Here is a 17,449-nt window from a genome sequence, read left to right on the forward strand (position 1 = left end):
CTGAAAAGCAAAAAAGTGTTTTTCCCTACTTGTCTACTCTAGCCATCATTTCTAGCACCCTGGCAAGACACTAAAATGGTACATCGTGTACAATAATTCCACTGGTGCCTCTGAAGGCAACAAAAGATCATCAGGTCTTTCTCAGAGACCTCCCCACACACATCCTCTCTCCTTTAGTGTCTCTGATGGACAATTTGATTTGTCCTAAGATAAGAATGCTGGGTGGGAATTGCAGGTGAAGTTGTCTGGATGCTTACACAATTAATACATCCCAAAGAAGAGGGAGCTGTGATGATTGTGATTGGGTCTGCCATAGGGTCTTAAATGCTGCTGAGGGCTGGGCCAAAGGGGTACACTGTTCTCCTAGGCTTGTAGGCAGTTCCCAGGTGGACCTGTTGGCAGGGATGCCTGCAGAATATATCCAGCCTGAAGACTGGAACACTCACTTCTACACGGGTGAGTAAAATCTCTAAAGCCTGCTTATACATGGAGGCAAAATCCAAAATTAGCGCTACACAGGTGCTGCTGTTTTGTCACCTTGCATCCTGCAAGGCCAAAAACGGCAAACTTGGACATTTCAACACTGACTTTTTTATATTATAACAGTTTAGACCTTCTTATATTATGTACTACATTGGCAAAATTTAGATACTGTATTAGCAATAAATCTAACATAATCATTCACAATACCAAAATTAAATTACTGAGAAAATGGCTGAAAACTTTTCAATGAGCATACATACATAGCTGCCACTTAGTAAGAAAACAAATACTTCAAAAGCACCTGAGAAGCAGCAACACACTTGTCAGGTCATGACTGCCACATGAAAATGCCCAATTCTATTGACAGTCATACACAATTAAAAAGAAAATAAACTAGTGTCATTCCTATCAAGTCCCCAGTCATTAAATCTATTTAGAGTTTCTAAAGAGGTGTTATATTGACTTAATGATGCTATTAGTAATATCTGCAGAGAATATATGAATATAAGCAATTACTCTTTGGGATAGTCCTTCCTGGTAGAGAAAACACCTAATTTCACTAATTGCCTCTATTTCTGTTTCTGTTAACTGTGCACTGTATACATGTTAATAATGTTATTATCAGTAGGAGTGAATTTTAATTAACATTCATGTATAGAAATTTAATTAAAACCAAACATATTCCAATAAGTTTGTTTTATTAAATCAATTGCATAGTTATTTCCAGAATCAAAGCATTATTCGTGGGTATCAATTAACAAAGAGATCTGCAGCTCATCATGAAAGAAAGTTAAAAAAAACCTGTACATGAAACACACATCTAGAGACTCTATCCCTAACTAATACCTAAAATCATACTGTTAGATTAAATGCTACTATGAATACATAATAGGAATTATTCCTACATAGTCTTCCAGCTCAGAAAATATACTGTATATTTTTATCAATTCAGGAAAAGTAAGTATGGAGAACTGAAAAACCAAATCACCCCCACCCAAGGGGTTTAAAACAGGGCAATAAATTGAGTCCAGACCTCCAGAAAATTGGCTCTGCTTTAACTACAAAATATTAGAGATACAGCTGCTCAGTCATGAAGATTTTATAGACTTGAAATGTGAAACAATTTGAGAAAGTAGTTTCAGGTTCTTCCCTGCATAAAACCACAAAAATTGGAGGAGGTGTTTCATGGAATTCGGGGAATTCAAGCTATTCTGAGAATCTGCAGTACTTCTTACTTGTTTTAATCCTCTCACCACCATGTGGATATGGCTAATACTGATATGAGGATACAAATATAAAATGAATTATTCCTTTGAACATCCTTCAAGTATAAATATTTGAAAATATACATGAATATTTATTTTTTTTCAAAAGCTAGCAAAATAAATGTGAATCTTTTTTGATTCTGAGGAAATTCTGATAAGGTCCTCAAAAAGGTAGATCAGCCATGGTCATGTACTTTGCTGATTTCCATGATACCTTCCACAATTTCAGAAACTTTTCAGAAGTATGGATATTCTTCTTTCCAGGTTCTGGAGTAAATCATCAAAGTTCTAGGTACTTTTCAAATCCCAGTATAAAAGCCTAAAATGAATCCTCTCCTGATTTGAATCATTGGTGATATTATATATATTTGAGACCACATTTCTTGTGAGTAATTTCACAATGTAACCAAACTAGACTCAGAACAACTATTTTAAAAATTCTCAGGTGTGACTAATTTCTCACTGTCTATCTCAGGCTTGCTTTTATTGGCACCTTAGTAATCCTGATCAGCACCATTTAACTCCTGGCATGCACTCAGCAAACACAATTAACAATCCCATACATTTCACTGCCCCAGCTGCACATGTGCGGACACGTGTGCACATGTGGAAGCTTCAGCCACACTGACACTCAGAAAGCTGTCATGAGCAGACATATGGAGACAGTGTGACTCTTCTTAAGGTACAAGAGACGACAGAAAGAGGCATGCTGCAATTAAACACACTTAACAGCCAAGACACACGCCTTTCAGTCACTGTCAGTGTTCCAAGTGGGCAAGGGCAGCTCTCACACATCATCAAGAAAATTGTCAGTAATCCCTTGAGACCATCTTTGCCATAATTGGCACTGGAAGAGGAGAAGGATCTCAGGGAGAAAGATATTAACACACCATCCTGAGATGGCAATAGTGGCAGTTAACACTCCTTCAGACTTTCAAAATTCCTGTGGAAGTCATAGCATAAATACGAAGCACTAGGATGACATTTTTTACAGCTGCCTCTCATAGTATCATGACATTTAAAGTGTATACTAAAATCTATCAAGTATATTTAAAATATAACTGTGCCATAACATGCATTATATGCCTAGTATGAGCAGGATTACTCTATCAGTGTTTTGAATTTGTAATGCCAACGATAGAATATAATGCTTTCAAAATGCTATTTTAAAGTTTATTATTCAATTAACATGTATACTCTCCCTAAGAAAATAAAACATTTTGAGGGGCACAAAACATTGTTATTGCACATGTAGGCTATGCAATTTAATCCTTAACAAATTGCTTCTGCCTTTAAATTATGTTATTAATATGCTAAAAAAATTCTTACATGTTGTCATCACTCTTTAAATTTCACTGCAAGGTACTGGGCTATACATCTGCCAAATGGTTTTGCTTTCAGTCTGTTCAATTAAAACCAGAAATATATTTGTACAGACCTTAATCCTAAGCTAATATTATATAGAAAAGATTTAATTTTATAATATTAGTTCATTTTTTTCCAATTTTTCCAAAGTTAAAGGTGCTTTGCACTAACTGGTTGAAGTTTCAGAACAATAACTGTAATCCTACTAAATATTTATAACATCCTTGTACTGATAGAGCATCTTCAACCAAACAGCAGTGGAAATTTACACTGGTGATGCTCACCTAATCATTCAAATGTAGTTCAAATGTAGTTGGGTTAGAGTATTTTTTTAAATCATGTTTTTGAGATAGAACATTAAAGTTCTGAGGAGGATCTGTCTCCTCAGTCCCTTACATGCTCTCTTAAGCTTAGCAGCATTTTTTAAAATGAAAATGGAAACTAGAAAACAGACTTTTGAAAATAATGAAAAATGAGAACAAGATTTAAAAAAAAAAAACCAAAACCACCAGCAACTAGAATCTCCCCATTTTCTTTTATGTCCTTACAGAGTACTGTATTTTCAATGACAAATCCCAGGCTGGCTATAAAAACTGGTTTCTCTGTGCCTGAGCCCCTTTGTGACTGGCTCTCAACCACTGCAGTTTCCACGCTAGCTGTCTCTCTCTGTCCTTCCTTCTACTTTTGGTTTGGTGGGACAATTGAAACTTTTCCCAATCTTGCCTTCTCTGCCATTTTGATAGCCCCTGGAGAGTGGCAGTTCCCCCCTTCAGATGACCCCATCTAACTGAGCCTCTGGTTACAAGCAGCAAGGCAGACATCCATCTGCCTGGGTAGCCATTCCTGGTTAAAGCAATGTGTGCACGAAAAAATTAAATAGTTACCCAGCCTGTCACATCTTTTGCAAAGAAGACTAACAAAAGGCAAATATTTTAAAGCCCTTGCACTACATCCTTTATGTTAACACTTTGAAAGGACAACAGACAGATGCGTAATATTCCCTTTCATTGCTAATAACATAGCTGATAACTTAGTAAAAAAGATTTTATTATAAATGGGGCTCATAGTGTCTTTGGAGGTACTCTTCCTTGATATTTCTTATTGGATGTTTCCAAGTGAAGCCCTTTATAACTTTGTCAAAACTGCACATTTGGATTGAAATTTTCTCCATTGGGTGTCTGTCAGGTAGAAGAATTATTTCATTTTTTACAAATATTTCTGCAAAAAAACCAAAAAAAAAACATATTCAGGCATTTCTGTACAAAGATAACAGAAAAATGCTCTTTCATTGATGTTAAACTATAACAAATTCAGCAGTTACTTTATGAACATTTTAAAGCAAAATCTTGACCTTTTAGCAGAATTTGGTTTTAAGCCAGAGCTGTTTCTTGTAACATCCCATCTATAAAACCTCTTTTTTTCCATTCTGGAAACCACTGAAAAATGTCCTTTCACAGCAGCTTGGAAAGTTCAAAAGGTTTGACAGACACATTCCTCACAGTTTCTGTCTTCCAACTAAGAATTTTGACTTGTCTGAGCAAGAGTCACACCTGGAAAGTGACTGAATATGGTCCAGAACACAGTTACAAAGACCAAGGAAGACTCTTCCTGAGTTTCAATGCCAGTTAATGTGGTCCATGGGATGTGAACCTGTGAACTAATTAATAACTTCTTTTCCTAGAGCTATAGGTTATTTCACCATTGCTGCTCAAGTGACATGGAAGCACAGGAAATATGAGAAAAAAAGCATCAGAACATCTGAGTCAAGGACAAAAAACAGATGGCAAGAGACAACTGTTGAGGGGAGGAGCAGATTGGGACAAGGAACCTGAGGGAGTGCGAGAAGGTTGAAGATGGGGAAGAGAGCGTAATTAATAAACAAGGAAATGGACTCTGGGAAGAGGAACATAAGGAACACAGAAATTAGAGCTCTGAAAGGTACACAAGTCATAAATTGTGACCAAAAGACAAGAAGAATATGAAAAAACAAAATGAGGAAATAAGGCAGGGAGGTAATAATGGAAAAGTAGGATTTATACTTAAAATTCTAGAGACTGAGAGGTCTCAAATGTCTAAGGATATAATTTAAACATTTACAGTGACAAATTGTAATGCTAATAATACTACTGCTAGTCAATATTCAATAGAAGCAGATAGAATGGATTAAATTCACATCCCAAACCAAGGCCTGGAGGAGAACCAGATGCTGAAAACACACTGCTGTACATGTTTAATAGAACTACGCCTTTCTGGGGTACAATTTTATGCCTGCTGTCATCTATTATTGCTTATGTTAGGAGAGTTTGTGAAGCAGATTTAAAAATCTATGACATTTTCTTTAATGCCTGTATGATTCTCTATATGATGGGATTTCTGAGGGGTTTTGTTTGTTTGTTTGTTTGTTTTGGGGGTGGGGGTTGGTTTGGTTGGTGGCTTTTTTTTGTGTGTGTGTGCATGTGGGTTTCTTTTTTCGTTTTAAAGCTGGAAGTTCCACTTTGAAATATGGTTTTAAATGACAGAAATTTTATATCAAAACATCGAAAAATAAGTGATAGCATAGAAGTTTCCTATATAAATTCAGTTCCCCATTTTTGCTCCAAAGTTTAATTTTTGCTTGTTTGGACACGAGAAATTCATGTTTGAAGGCATAAGAACTGGGAAGAAGCCACCAAGGACTTCTGGTTTTGACTTTCTGGCCACCACAATTGTGTTAAAGGAAATTGTCTTGCAGCTCAGCTCATAACCCTTGAAAATCCTTTGAAGCAGATCAATTCACTTTAGTAGCATATGTAAGCATATTGTGATAGCTGTGATCACAAATACTAGTAAGACATCAGATGCTTTAAAACCCAATAGTTCTGAATGTTGCAGATGGCATCAAGACATTAACAAAGTAGGGTGCGTTCCTTGGTGTTGGTTATTGGTGCAGCTGTTAAGTTAATGAAGTCAGTTTATAATCAGTTTTAATTGTAGACACATTTTATTTGAGCTTTCATAGAACAGCTGTGAAATAAGTGCTATAATTAATGTTCTGTGGGTTACACTAAAACCTGTATATATGTATGTTATTAATTATATGTTATAACCTTGGTTCAATCTATTTAGTTTTTTGTTCCTAAGATGAAAGATCATCAGATAATTGCACTTTCTTCAGAAAACATTTAAAGGTTTCAAAGTCATCTTCATTTGTGCTTTAACCTGCCAAGTCACCATCAATAAAATTTATTATTAGATGAAATCAATTTATTTTATTAAGTTAGTGCCATCTTTGCATATCTAGATTTATCAGGTATTCAGCATATTAATAAAGAAGTCAAGCAGGCTATTCCAGTTGTACTTGAAGAAATAATTTGATCTTTTGTATTATTTTCATATAAGGTGTTCCAGATACACTATTCCTAGTAAACTGTAATATAAACTATAAAACATCAAAAGCAAAGTCAAATGATTCATCCTCTTGGGGTGGGGGGAGTAAAGGGGGTTGCAGGTAGGGTAACTAGGCAAACTAGGGAATGTTGATTTGTGCTATTTTAATCACTGCTGCTAGAAACTCTTGATTTCAGACATTCCTGGTCAAATCCTTTCTTCTATGAGGACCACAGAGAAGTAGAATTGTCAGCCCTTCTGGGAGACAGCACTATAATCTGAGATTTTCTCAGTGTCAAGGAAGTGATATATTAAGTTTTACCTCTCTCCTGCCCTTTTTCTGTTTTTGTTTGTAAAAATTCTTGTTTGGTATGTTTGGCTTTTTGTTTTCAGGTGAGTTCACAAATTCAGTTATACATGCTTCACCAAATGAAGACTTCATAATAGTGTCACTCAGGTTTCTTGGGCATAGGGTTATTCAGCTTTACTTATGCATTGCATTATTTATTGTATGGCCTTGTACATTGTATAACAATCCACATTTCCCCTTTTTCCTTGTGTCACTCTGAAATGCTCAAGTGACTACTCCAGGAAGCACTGAAGGTTTAAAAACGACAGGAACTTTTGATCTTCCTAGTACTTCTTTCACAGAGTCACAGATCTTCTGGAACTAAAGATAATGCCATATACTCTTGGATACATAAGTTGCCTACGTCATAAATTCCAGATTTCCATTATATTCCTCAACAAAAAAAATCACTAGAACTGAAGGCTCATTTAAAAATAATGAAAAGATTAATTCACTACAAATGTAGTTTTAGCTTCACTGTACTCCAGAGAAGGTTTGCAGTGACAAGGACGCTTCCCACATTAAGTGTCTCCTCTAGTGTACTTCCACTGAACTTAGGGTGGGAGGGAGAGAAAAAAAAAATTGTCACTGCACACTTAGGGCCATGGGAATTCTGCTCCTCATTTCCTTCATTAATAGGAAAATAAGGAATAAATATTTTCTTTTGCAGCTCTATCCATCTTTGGAAAGTACAATGCCATCCAATTATTTTACGAAGTAAGCTTCAAACCTCTGGCCTATAAGGGCAGAGTTCTGCGTACTATTGTTAGATACTTAAACAAAAAATTCTTTTTTTTTCTCTAAATAGCAACATAAATCAGGGGAATCTGGAACTGTTCAACATATTTGAAAAAAATCAGGCCATTTATATTTAGGTATTGAAATAGAAGTTAAGAAACTAAATTTAGTATCTATTCCTGTTCTGCATTCAGCATTTATGGACTCTGACCATTTTATAATTCAGTAGAGGGCAGTTTTTCATCCTTTGTGCTCATGGCTCTTTGGAGATACAGGTTACAGAGATAGGGGGTTTTATCTTTGCTGCTACTGTTTTCATTGCTGCTGAAATATTCAGCTAAAATTATGGGGTTTTTTTGTTTTTATTTCTTTTTTATTATTATTATTATTCTGTGGTGCTCAGAGAACACCTCATTTCACTTTTATTTTTTCCTCTACTTTGAGTATTATGAATCAGAATATCCCTATCACAACAGCTCATGTTACTATGGGACAGCTACAGTGGTAAACAGATCTGTTCTTTCTCTACGCTTTAGTCCTTTGTGTATTTTGCTCCCATGTGCAGTAGGAACTTTGCTCCATCTTTGTAGAAGGTAAAATCAGTCTCCAGGAGACACTAGACCCTTTCTGTGCATATGTTGAAGATCAAGTTGGAAGGAATGAGGAAAATCATGTTTTTTCTTTTCCCAGCTTATTAACTAGTAGCTGTGTCACAGAAACAAAAGCAATGCAATGTATTTCATAACATCTTACCTAGGCATGTCCTTCATAAGGTTAAGAAAGCCAGGAGAAAATTAGAATCTGCAAATCCCTTCTCATCTTTATTCTGATTCTGGAAATACAAAACTTTTGCACTTGCACAGAGCATGCACAGAAAAGAGGATGATCAATTCATTCTTGCTTCTGTCAGTAGCCAGGAGACTGGTTTTTAGGAACCTGTTCTTCTGGTTTAATTTTCAACCAGTTCCTTACAAAACCAGAAACACTGGAGCATCAGTGTATGCACGAGTTTGATATAGGGTTAAGATATACACATCTGTCACTTCCCTATGTCTCTCCCACAGTCTGTGGCTTCTGCAGAGACAAGGGAGCACTCAGCTTGTCCCCTCCTGTCAACAGTTGAATACCACAGCACTACTATTTAGCTCTTTGACGATCATTATTTCAGTAGCAATATACTGCCCATACCTGGATGTATCAAAATATATAGGACCCAGACCATTTTCTCTTCAACCAGGCAGCAGTGGAAATTTGCACTGGTGTTGTTCACCAAGAAACAGGATGGCCCTCATCATCCTTAAGATGCTTGACCAACTTCAGTGCAGTTCTGTCGTCCTCTCAAGCCATTGCTCAATGAAACAATACATTCAGTTTACAAGTTTCTCTAACAAAATCGGAACGACCATTGTGGCATGCTATAAAGCTGTGAAACAAAACATGCTTCATTCTGCTGCTTCAAAACTTTTTCAAATAGGTTAGCTTTCTCCCAGTCTTTATGTTGGACCAGATGTCATCTGTTTGCACTTCTGAAAATTTAAGAGGCTCAAGTCCCCAGAGCTTGGGGTTTTATATTTAATTTTATGCAGCAACTTCTTACCATTGCTAACGTCTCCAGTTTGTTAATTATCTGCTATAACTGAAAGCTTTCATGATAGGCTCTGAATCTTCTGCTGTTTGCCGAAGGCCTGAAGAATTATGTGTCAAATTTACACACAATTCTGCTTATCCCTCTAGAAAATTTTCTTATAACTCTAATTATATATCCATGAGGAGTCTATCCAGATGTTCTAGGGGAGGACAAAATATAGTGGTTGCCACTTAAATTGTACGGCTATGTACTAAAACAGGGCCAATTCACACCTTTCAAAAACCACTCTTTTCAAATACTGTCCTCCAGGTACCTGAGAGAACAGTTCAAAAATGGAAGGGGAAGAGCAAGAGAAGGTTTCATTTTGTCTAGAGATACACCTCCAGTGCTCTTGTAGACACAGATGAGGGAGAGAAATTTGTGCAGCTAATTCTTTCCTGCAAAATTTACTCCCTATGTTATATTCTACAACTGGTCAGGAAAGAACAGTGAAACATCCCAATAGTAATGATACTTCTCCATGTGGGAAAGAAAAAAAAAATCATTATGCTCTGCTTAAAAGAAGAAAGTCAGAATGAAAAGAAGTACTAAACAAATAAGGAAAGAACTCAGAAATTATTCAGACTGCAGATATGCTGCATCTGTTTGCTTGTCCACTTCAGACATTGAGATAGAGAGATTAAGGTGTTAATTGACAGATAGTCAGACAACTAGACCAGATACTGAAAATGCAGCTAGGTTGACTTAAAGTGTATAGCAATAATAGCACTGTAATAAAGTACTGTTTATGCTGATTATAACTTCCTGGCCATGAACTAAACACTGAACGTACATGCCATAAAACAGCTCACAATCTTAAGAGTGGTGGTGTAGAGCAGGAACTGACCTTGCAAAGGATGAACACAATCAAATGAAATTTTAACCTGTTTAAAAGCGGCATGCTACTCTTCTATCAAAGATAAAACTGGTGCTCATACAAATCCACTTAATTCCTGATTATATTAAAGGAAAAGAGAAAGAATGCCTTCTTGTAGAAATATTGTTGATGTGAAGTTAAAAAGAAGGAAACAAACATTAAAAGCCATACATAAGAAAGATGTACTTTGACAAGAGCTTTGAGTACAAATGAGCTAAAAGAAAAATAGTGAGCAACCCAAGGTGTATAGCATGGGTGCCATAAAGTAGTTTTTCAAAGTAACCCTATAAACTTCACAAAGGATGATAAAGGCTGTAAAGTCAAGTCTTTATGACTTAAAAAAAAAAAAAAAGGAAAATAAGTCTGCATTTCTTTTAATTCCATCTCTACTTGTAAAAATGTAACCAATAAAAATCACCTCCTCACAAGTAATTCTTCACTATTGTCATAAATAGATACAGTAAGCAAGAGAAAAAAAATTGTAAAAATGCTTCTGGCTTTAACATTCACTTTGGAAATTTTGAGAAATGGAGCCTCGTGACTTATTCATCAGATCAGAATTAATGCAGTCGCTATTTCTGGCTTCTGATTAAATGCTGTCTTGTAACCTAGTAACACTGGAAATAATGACCAGATGATAATTTTCTGTGAACTGAGTCAATGAAGGGAAGCTTTGATATGTCAAGTTGTAACATTACTTGCCCAACAGAAATATGGTCTGAAGACCCATCCACAGTTGCCTGAGTTTTTATGGGATAGTTAATGGACAAAGTCCATTTCTAATGATGGAGTCATTCTCACTCTTCCACTATGATAGTTAAGACAGTGGGAGATGGTGATAAAGGAAGAGAAATCTGCAATCTTAGAATAATAAAAAAAAAGGAATTGAAAGTGAGGGGTGTTTTTTCAACTCATCCTCACTGGCAGTAGTGGACAGAATTGACTGAACACAATGTTGAGCCGTAAATCCTGTGATAGACTTCAATACATTATACAGGACCACAAAAGTGTATAAAACTGTGTCACTCATCACTAGTATCTTTTCTTGCTACAGGCTTCAATATAAGAGACAAGCAAAAGACGCAGAGAAAAAAACTCATATTAGTACTGCCAATTTAAGACCAGAGTTGTGTAAGAACCCCCAGCAAATTCCAGAATTAATCCAGAATCTTCATTCTCCTGAATCTAAACCACATAAAGCTCAGTTTTCAAAAATTAGCCAAAAACTACCTGGGATAGAAAAAAACGACAACAAAATAACAAAAAATCCAACCAAACAAAAAAATCACAACAAAGAAAAGTTAGCAAAGAAAAATGCACAGACATACATATCTGTACACCAAAGAAGTTCAGAAAGCATAAAACATTGAAATGGAATCGCTGAAGCCAAGAAAAATCTCAGAGAATACGAACTATACAATAATTACTCAGTTCATATGTAAGTTAAAAAAAGAGTCCTAAGTACTTGTGGAGGGCAAAGGTGGAGGGGGGAGCGGGGAAGACAATGAAAGAAAAGCATAGAAGGCCAGAAAAGTATTAAATTTTATAGCGGAAGTTGCCATTGCCACAGGGAAAAAAAAATATAAAAAATTAAAAAAAAAAAAAGGAAGGATTGGAAGCAGCCTGGATCCTGAGAACAGCGATTAGGGAGAGGCAAGAGTGGGCACGCACTAGATGGATGGATGGATGGATGGATGGATGGATGGATGGATGGATGGATGGATGGATGGATGGATGGATGAGGGGAGGCCGAGGAAGCCCCGTCAGGAGGAGGCTGATGTGGCGGAGCGGCGCCGGCAGCCTTGTCCCGGGGAGGGCGCGGGGCCGGGCGGGGCGGGGCGGGCGCTGCCGGCTGCTCTGTTCTGCTCCGCTGTGCTGTGCTGTGCTGTGCTGTGCTGTGCTGTGCTGTGCTGTGCTGTGCTGTGCTGTGCTGGGCTGTGCTGTGCTGGGCTGGGCTGGGCTGTGCTGGGCTGGGCTGTTCTGGGCTGTGCTGGGCTGTGCTGTGCTGGGCTGTGCTGTGCTGGGCTGTGCTGTGCTGTGCTGGGCTGGGCTGTGCTGGGCTGTGCTGGGCTGTGCTGGGCTGTGCTGGGCTGTGCTGGGCTGGGCTGTGCTGTGCTGGGCTGTGCTGTGCTGTGCTGTGCTGGGCTGTGCTGTGCTGGGCTGTGCTGTGCTGTGCTGGGCTGGGCTGTGCTGTGCTGTGCTGGGCTGTGCTGGGCTGTGCTGGGCTGTGCTGGGCTGTGCTGTGCTGGGCTGTGCTGTGCTGGGCTGTGCTGTGCTGTGCTCCGCGGGGATAAGGCTGAACGCGGCTGGGTGATGGGGAGCGGAGCATCCAGAGAAGCGGCTGCCGGAGCCGCGGCGTTCTGGCTGCCGGCCGGGTGCTGTGTGCCCCGGGAGTGCCTCCAGCCGGAGCGGCCGCGCTGTAAAGAAGGAGAGGGTGCGCTGAGCTGAGCTGAGCTGAGCTGAGCTGAGCTGAGCTGAGCTGAGCTGCGGGAAGCAGCAGCGGCTCCCGGCTCCGGCTGCAGAGCGCGGGTCTAGGGAGCGGCATAACCGCTGGAGAGGAATAAAACGCAAGTAAAAATAAATAAATAAATAAATAAATAAATCTCTTTTTAAAAAAAAAAAAATCCACCTGGAAGGAGGATGGCAAAAGGGATGAGGAGAGAGGAGAGGATGGTCAGGAAGTGGTGGATGGAGGAAGCTGGTGTCTTGGGTTAGAGGAGCAGGAGATCAGGGGACAGCGCTAGCCAGCTTGCCCTCTTGCCTTCACGCCCCAGGGCAGATGAGGGAAAAGGAGAAAATCGGGCAGGGGCGCGGAGCAGGAGGAGGAGGAGGAGTGCGGGAGGAGGGGGGTCCTTGCGCGCCTAGGGGTAGGGGCGAGCAGCGGGCGGCGGTGCGAGATGGCACTCACATAAACACACATCCACATCATCTACACAGCCACACGCGTCCAGGCAGGGGCGGGCAGAGCCTCCGCCGCCCCCCCGGGAGCAGCCGGGGGAGGCGCCTCGGTCCCCCCGCCGGGAGGGGGCACGGCGGGGCCGGGAGGGGCTCGCGGGAGCTGCCGGCGCGGATGCCTTCACCTGGGGCTTTCCATCACTGAGCCAGCCGAGCAGGAGAGGCGGTCGGCTCTGGAGAACTACCTCTGGATGGTTTAAAAAAAAAAAAAAAAAAAGAGAGAGAGAGAGAGAAAAAAAAATAAAAGAGGGGAAAAAGCCCAACTCTGCAATCCTCTGCTCCCCCAGGCTCAGCACCATAAGGGACTGCTATATTTGAGGCTGTCAGGAGGATGGGAGAGAGAGACTGAGAGTCAGGGCGAGAGAGACGGTGCCACAGCAAAGCGGTAAGTGTCTTTGCCGTTCCCCAGTCAGGAACTGATTTCCCTGGTTAGACTTTGGAGTGTGTGCAGATTATTTCTTGTAATATCCATCGCAGCATCTCTGTGAGCAGTCTTCTGTGAAGCCGGCAACGGTGAGAGATCCCATTTTTGGGCTGCAGGTTTATGTGTTTTACTGTTTTGTTTTGAATCTTACGTTGCAATTGTCATAATTGAGCAGAAAAGTTGAAGCAGAAATTACTGTGATCTTCTATATGCTTCCTGTCATTTAACTAGGGAGCAAACTACTGCAGTGAATGAGTTATGAAGAGAGATGTGAGGCTTTTTGTACAAATACGTACTCCAGAGAAGGAATGCCTATTCAATTGTGCTAATTTTTTATGTTTGGGAGAGCTACCATGCTAATGCTTGAGGGTGAATCAGGAAATAATCCAGCGTATTGAGGTTATAGTGATGCACTGAAAGTTGTGTTGTTTTGGAGTTTTGAATGATACTTGGCTTTGGGATAAACAGTTATCTCTGGAATTAGAAAAGTACAGTGCCAGGACTCTACTCCTTTGCTGACAGGCAGGGGAGATGGAATTACATAAAGATGCACTGATTTTTCTTCTCTGATGTGAGCGCAGTTAATAAGATTATGTGGAATGTCTGTGACCTGGCTAGAAGATGAACTGAGTTATTGTGGCATAGAGCACAAAACCATCTTTCCAAGATTTTTAAATTAAAAAAAAAATAAATCCATGACTGTATCTGTACTTCTCCAGGTGTTTAGTTGCATTTCTATTAAGCTCAGAAACTTCATCTAACATAAGCTCAGAAACTTCATGTAACAGAAGTTAGACAAGATAGTGTAATGTGAGTACTTAGGACTTAAGTTTTCTATGTGTTGTAGTATTTCAGAAATGCAGCTTAAAGTTTTTTTCCAAGTTTTTTGGTTTTTTTTAAGTAATGCTTCCTTGGAATGACACTATTTTAGCTTTTTTTTGTTGTTTTGTATATGAAGGAACTGATGCCAGTTTTGTTTGTTTTTTCTTTTTTTTTTTTCTTTTTGAAGAGTTCCAGCATTCCCCCAGACTTCAGTGAGTGGATAAGACCCTGAAGTTTGAAACTACAAATAAATTACATACTCACTGTTAGCCAAAAGCTAAGGCAGGATTCCTGATAATTAAAATTTGAGTGACATTTTCCAATTAATAAAAGTGCCTTTAATTCTTGCTGAGTTATAGTACCACTTCTTCAGAAGTACTTTATGGCAATCAATATTAGCGCAAGATCAGTTCATTCTGATTAATATTATTACAGGAGTTATTGAAAGAATTAGAAATAACTGGGCCATTACTTCAAAAAGCTATCAAATGCCCTAGTAGAATTTCTAAAAATATATTTAGTAAATTGACTTCAGTTAATATAACACATACCTATGAACTCTCAAGGGGAAAAAAAAAAAAACAAATCAGAAAAACAACCTCCCCCCTGAAGCCCCTTGTCTATCTTGTGAGGGAAAACACAAATGCTTCTTTACTAGTATGAGGTATGCTGAAAGGAACACAGAAAACTGAGATGTGAACTATTGTAACTGAGGAATGTTTTATGTACAGTGGCCTTCAGTAGAGATATACTGTTGATATACTATGGGAATATTTAAAAGATGTGGTTAAGAAGACAAAGTTTTGGAAGACAACAATTATATTAAGGAGGGTAAAGTGTTAAGCACTCTTGAAGGCGATAGCAGCTAAGTAGTTTTATAAGTGGTCAATTGAAAATGCAGCACTTCTGTTTCATACACTTACAAAGCAAATGCCCATGCAAAAAAGTCAGAACTCACAGAGCATAACATGAAAGTGTGAAGATAGCTATGGATAGTTGGGAGATAAAAAGTGTAGGCTTTAGTTTTGTTGATCAATATGAAACCGAAGGTCATGTTTTGAATTCTAGGCAAAAATATCGGGGGAAGGGATCTTAATTTCATTTTATAAGAGGGCAGACATACTAAGAATGAAAACAGAAAATAAAAAAAATCTCACTGGCTGAATTCTGTTTGAGAATTTGAAAGAAATAAGCCTTGAAAACAGGTCTTGAGGAAAAATATAAGACCTAAGATAAAAGGTGTGATTAAAAGCTCTGCTTATAAGACCTAAGATAAAAGGTGTGATTAAAAGTTCTGCTGTTACAAAATAATAAAGGGCAACTTTAAGAAATGCATAACTTGGAGAACTGCTAGCACAGCTTCAATACAGGAAGGCTGTGACTGGCAAATTTGCTTGAGTCCCCTGAATAAGTTGCTGACATCGTGAGCTATTGGGGAATCAGAGATATGATTTATGGGAGTTTCAGAAAATATCCAGTACTGTGTTCCACATGATATTGATTTGGAGAGTAAATTTTTGAAGGAGTGCTGGAATTAATTCAAACCTGACTTAGGCATAGAGACCAGAGGGTGTCAGTAAAGGTAAAGAGCTCTGTATGGAAAGAGGAGGTTAAAAGTATGATGCTTTAAGTGACAGTCTGAGATCCAGTTTTCCTTCCTGCTTGTTACAAATCTGGTATGTTCAAAAATACTAAATCTGACTTGCTAGAAAGATAGAAAAATCTGTTGCACTGAACAGATTCAACACACTGGAAGTTTTCTGGTTAGGTTAATGATATAAATATTTATTTTAAATAATTAATGCAAGTCTTTACAAAAGACATCATAGCAATCTATATGTTAAGAATATACATTCCAAGGTATTGAGCCATTTGAGGTGACTGGTTCACTCATATTAAAAAAAAAAATAGTTCTTCTGACTGATTTTGCCTTTCTGCTTGTAGCCTGCAACACAGATTTTAGTTCCTATGAATGCACTGCATAATTTGCCACTGTTGGTCTGCTTCCTCCTTATGCTCCTGCTAAAGCTTCTGCATTGCACTTTCAGTTTCAGAACACCCTCAATCATTTGAACAATTTCTTGTACTCTGAAATGCTGAATAAAATCCACCACAGTTTATAGAAGATTTTTAATTCCCTGAGAATTGATGTGAAATAGGCATTTGCTTGCTAATACTATATTGGTAGGTGCTTCACAGTATAATTTCTTTCTTCTGTGCATGGATTCTCTGATGCTTTTTTCAGGGTCTGTTACACCCTGGATTACCAACTTCTTAGTGCTTTACAAGGGAAAAATACTCTTTCTGGAAGTGATGGACTCCCTAGAGATTCTTATCTCTGATTTTGATCAATAACACTCTATTAGGGGATGGGTTTGCAAATTATGAAATTGCTAAAACTTCATAAGATTAATACGTTCTTATTTTGCTTAAAGATTTCAAAGCCTCATAACGTGTGTGTATGTATGTATAGATGTGTTTCTATACACACAAATATAATAGAAGAGTAATGATTCTGTGTCTTTGCGAGCTGGAATAGCAGCAACAGTAACATTTTCTAGTTAGTGAAAGGAAATGCAATTGGTTTGGTTTGTAATTAATTTCTTGGCTGATTTAGGAAAATATCCCAAAGTATGTGAACCATAAGAAAATCTTTGCTTATGTGCTGGTTTCTACAAGGAAGTTCAGGATGATTTCTCACTGTATGACATAAAGACAACAAATCAATTCTAAGGTGTTGCAAGTGGATATGCAATAAGGGAGATACTAAGTCAGATTCTATATGTTGTGCATATAATAGAACATTAGAATTTCCCTCCATGCTGCAGCTAATGTTCTTGATCACTACATGCTCATTCTGTGTAGCCATCCACTCAGACTAGCTCCTAAGCTTACAGAGCCATGAGGCTATGTCAGAATGGTGCATGCTGTCATGTACTAGTTACACCACCACAGCTCACCTCTTTACATCTCATTCAGTACCAAACTTACATGTCAGTCTTGTGAAAAATTGATAATTCATCTCCATTCCCATACCTAGAAATAGAAAATACATCAAACTCTTTCCATCCATCAGAAACCTCTTTTGGGAATTTCCTTATTCATCATGATCTTAAAGTTTTTCTTGTAAATGGTGTTAAAACATGATGCTTTCTTTGGAGAACCTTCAGCTGCTGAA

Source organism: Cinclus cinclus, chromosome 2 (genome assembly GCF_963662255.1).
Source record: "Cinclus cinclus chromosome 2, bCinCin1.1, whole genome shotgun sequence".
In the NCBI taxonomy this organism is placed as follows: domain Eukaryota; kingdom Metazoa; phylum Chordata; class Aves; order Passeriformes; family Cinclidae; genus Cinclus; species Cinclus cinclus.